The 4,170-nt window shown below is 37.9% G+C and overlaps 1 long non-coding RNA gene across 11 annotated transcripts in view; it reads right to left on the reverse strand.

Annotated features, from left to right (window-relative positions):
- Positions 1–2,000, reverse strand: part of LOC116019957 — a 29,111-nt gene extending 27,111 nt beyond the window's left edge. For 10 of the 11 annotated variants that reach the window (XR_004098787.1, XR_004098785.1, XR_004098784.1 and 7 more), the window contains exons 1-3: positions 1,867–2,000; positions 1,402–1,459; positions 332–1,102 (exon numbers count right to left, since the gene is read on the reverse strand). This is a non-coding gene — a long non-coding RNA (uncharacterized LOC116019957). The remainder of the gene's footprint in view (positions 1–331; positions 1,103–1,401; positions 1,460–1,866) is intronic. The other variant, XR_004098794.1, reaches the window with a different exon arrangement.
- Between the last annotated feature and the right edge of the window lie 2,170 nt (positions 2,001–4,170).

Genomic DNA, 4,170 nt, shown 5'->3' on the forward strand with positions numbered 1-4,170 from the left:
CCCCCCCCCCCCCCCCCCCCCCCCTTGCATGAGAAGAACTCTTCCTCAAGTTTTTATTTAGTATTTCCTTGATCATACTATTGCATACAATTTCATTTATTGCCCTTCATCAATTGGAAAGACTCGTCAACAAATGGCTTTAACACTAGGTTTACTAGCCTCATGAAAGTGTTTGAAACATTTGATAAGTTTAAATGACATAACTAACAATTTGCAGTTGTCTTGTATCTTGAATGTCATCTACCATACGTGTTCAGATCTTTCACATAGGGGTAACCACTCAAATCAACTTTATAGAGGACAAGAGGATTTTGTAGTAGATCTAGCATACCTTCAAGCCAAGGAGTTGTGTTGAAATACATGCTCCAAGTCTCCATCTTGTTTGGGTTCTTATCTTCCTCAAGCATTTCATTTTTGGTGTAAGTGTTCTTACTTGTCACCCCAAGATCCAGATGGAATTACAACTTTTGTTTTTGGTAAATGGTGCCTGCGCCAATTTGCCACGATTTTCCAAGCAAAATATGACAAGCATTTGTATCAACCACTTTGCATATCACAGAATCTTTCTAACTCTTTCCAATGGATATTGGAACATGACAAATTTCCATAACCAATGAATTGCCCTTTATTGTTCCATCCCAACTTATAAGCTTAGGAACTGGTTTCGTGGGTAGTCCAAGATGCTGCACAATTGCCACAACTCCCACTATTAATGAAAATATTGCACACCTTTTCGAACATGTTGCTGTAGGTTCAAGAAATGAAGCTTTCATTGATTATCTATGTCTCCATTATCCTCAACAACTTTGTCTTTAGAATCATAACTAACATTAATCATTACAAGTGGAGGATCATTCTGCAACAATATCCCATGAGCTATCTCAACAAATAGACAGGTAGTTGGTCCTTCCCAAGGTTGACGGTTGATGTCACTCCACTACCATCAAGCCTTAGGCTTATGTTGGCAAGAACACTAAAAATTTCTTGAAACTCAAGGTTAACATTCTCTCCAAATGCTTGAAAAGCTGCGCGAAGGTCGTCCATTCTGTAGTCACTGCAAATGCATTGGTTGCTACCCGCACAGTTGTTTCCATTTTGGGTCCTAAAGAATAGAGAGGAATAAGAGGATCATGTCACTGTCTCCTAGGAACTTAATGGTCTTTGATACAGGACAAAGTTTAACAAGAGAAGACAGGAAGAAATGCAAACAATACAATGATACATGACAAACTCAGACTTTACAATATCAAAGTTGCTTTCCTCAACAAAATCTTGTTTAAATAGGAATATAAAGGAAATAGGGAATTTGCAAAAATATTGAAAGCTTATAATGGGAAAGAAAATAATTTAAAGAAATTACAAATACTGAGAATAATTAAAGACTATCCAAGTTTCCATTACCCAGCCGCACTTGTTGGTTTCCTTGCATGTGAACACTTGTCTCTCTATTCTCGCATCCCTTCATGTAAGCAGTCAAGAATTAACTGAGAAACAAATATTTAACTAAAAATAGAACCTAAGAAGGTGCAATTAATAGGTACTATATACATCACATTATCACAATGACTAAATCTAAGCAAGATCAACAACAAATAAAGTACCTAAGAAGGCTCAATTAATAGGTGGAAAATAAAAAAATCTAAGCAAGATCAATAACAAATAAAGGAATTAGTGTTTGGAAAAGGAAATCAAACTACGGATGAAGCAAATCAGACCCAAAATAAAGTAAAAATCTTAGCATCTTCACATCACAGAGGCCAATAAAGCCTCAATCGAACCCGTAGCATTCAAGAAAAGAAAACGCATTAATCAACGCAATGTCAAGAAACCAAGCAGATCCCATTTTGAGACGATAAGAGAAGTTACCTGTGCGTGAAGAGGAAGTATACCGATACGGGTCCAGCAATCCGTAAACAGAATGAATAAAATAAAGGAATACGAGAAACCTTTACTTTGATCTTATCAAACAAAGGGAATCTTTGAATTGAAGAGGAAGAGAAAGGGGTGTCCCCTCGCAGCAGAATTGGGGAATATATAGCAAATCAGATAAGGGGTTGTCTCCACATCCGTTACAAATATAAATAAATAAATAAATAATGAAAACAATAATAAATTTTAAGAGAAGTTTTTATTTTGGCATGCTGCTCATTTTTGTTGTTTCCAAAAGGTTGAATCCCATCCCAAAGGGCCTCTATTCACTAGTCGGACGGAGCATCTGGGAGGATGTTAATCATGGTAACTCAGCTAAGACAAATTATTCGGTGGACCCGGGTCCAAAAATACACAATTTATATACTGAATGTTCATAATTTACATACTGAATGTTCAAAACAATTTATACTAAATATTGACAATTTACATATTAAATGTTCACGATTTTATATACTAAATGTTCACAATTTACATACTGAATGTTCACGATATAAATTGTGAACATTCAGTATATTCCCCCTTGCAAGGTGGAACGGGTCCATGGCATAACTGCTCCTCAACTGAACACAGAGATTAGACATTTGCTTATTTCGCACAAGGAGCCCCTTTCACTTTGAGAGGTTACTCCCACACTACCGCTGGTGAAACTCAATCCCGGATCATTGTTCCCAAACTTCACACATGTGACCAACTAAGCTGCCTATGCAAGTATATTGCTCAGTTTTAACTCTTAGATGGATGGGGAGACCTGAAGCCTGCGAGGGCTAATCTCTAAAAAGGACCCTTTCGATATAACAAGTTGTGACTTGATCCCAACATATGAGATGGCATTTCCTCTGGTTCGTTGTGTTTCCCCATAAAAAACTTCAGACTCTCTTGTCAATTGCATCGCATACACACTTTTTGGGAGAAGAGTGGATTGCATTGAGTAGTAAGGGACAATACCCAAAACAACTTGAGCCATCACATGCCTCCTTGAGAGAGAGAGCTCTCGCCTTCCACCCTTCAAGCTTATTGTCCATACAATCAATAATGGGTTGGAATAAGCTAATCTTTACTCTACCATGGATACATTCCACCCTTCAAGCTTAGTGTCCATACAATCAATAATGGGTTGGAATAAGCTATCTTTACTCTATCATTGATGGTATGCAAAGAGGTTGGAAACAAACCGTGATAGTCAGATCCACAATAGAATTTTAGCTGGACAAATGTTGCAAAGAGGTTGAATGGCTGCACCATTTTATCGAGGATATTCCTAGTTAGGAAAGACATATACCTCTAATATGTATGCATTACGATAGTTAAGCCACAATTGGTAGAGTACAGAATAATATGTATAATGGTAAGTCTAGGCATATATGTCATAGACATAATAGTATTAAGCAGCTTCTTACAACGGGTGTTATCTCTGTTGACTATGTAAAGTTAAAGGATAATATACCGAATCCGCTAACCAAAGGATTGAGCAAAGAAGTTGTAAAGAAGTTGACACGAGGAATGGATCTAAAGCCCTTGGAATAAAGTTCTATAGTGGATACCCAACCTAGCTGGCGCCTAAGTTCAATTGGACAACTAAATTATGGAACAAAGCGTATTACTGTGGGGTCTCGAACTCCCTACCACTCCATGTTTAGAATAGTGACTCCCGCACAAGGCTAGCACATTGATGCTTTAATGATTCGAATGTCGGTTGACATGTGTGAGTATGTGGGATACTGATATCTCTAATTCTGAACCATTATTTACTCTTTATTTAGTTGTTTTTGATACAAAATGTCTATATCTTTGTGGGAATTGAGACTCGTTTGTGTATTATGTGTTCAAAGGTGTAATTGTCCATAACGAGTAGCAAAGGAAGTGTTTCGGAGCTTATTGGATTGATTTTGGAAGCAAAGGAACCCACCTAAGGAAGGATAGGAACATCGGAGCGCAAAACAGAGCAAAGAACAAATCAGGAACAACCTTCACGGCCAACCACACGGCTCATGGAGGTGGTTGTGCGCCTCCATGCCTTACAAAAATTCGCGACAGCCCCACGGCCACTCACACGGCCCGTGGGCCTGACTATGGGGCTTTGTAACTGTGTTATTTAAGTTGCATTTTTTGCGTTTTTTAGGGAGTTCCGAGCCCTAGTTAGCTTTAGCTTATTTTTCCTCTTTCTTTCAGACTTCCATAGCATAAATTAGCATAGTATTAAATAGATTCATTACTTTTAAGGCTTTTAATCGCGGATTG

Source organism: Ipomoea triloba, chromosome 5 (assembly GCF_003576645.1).
Source record: "Ipomoea triloba cultivar NCNSP0323 chromosome 5, ASM357664v1".
In the NCBI taxonomy this organism is placed as follows: domain Eukaryota; kingdom Viridiplantae; phylum Streptophyta; class Magnoliopsida; order Solanales; family Convolvulaceae; genus Ipomoea; species Ipomoea triloba.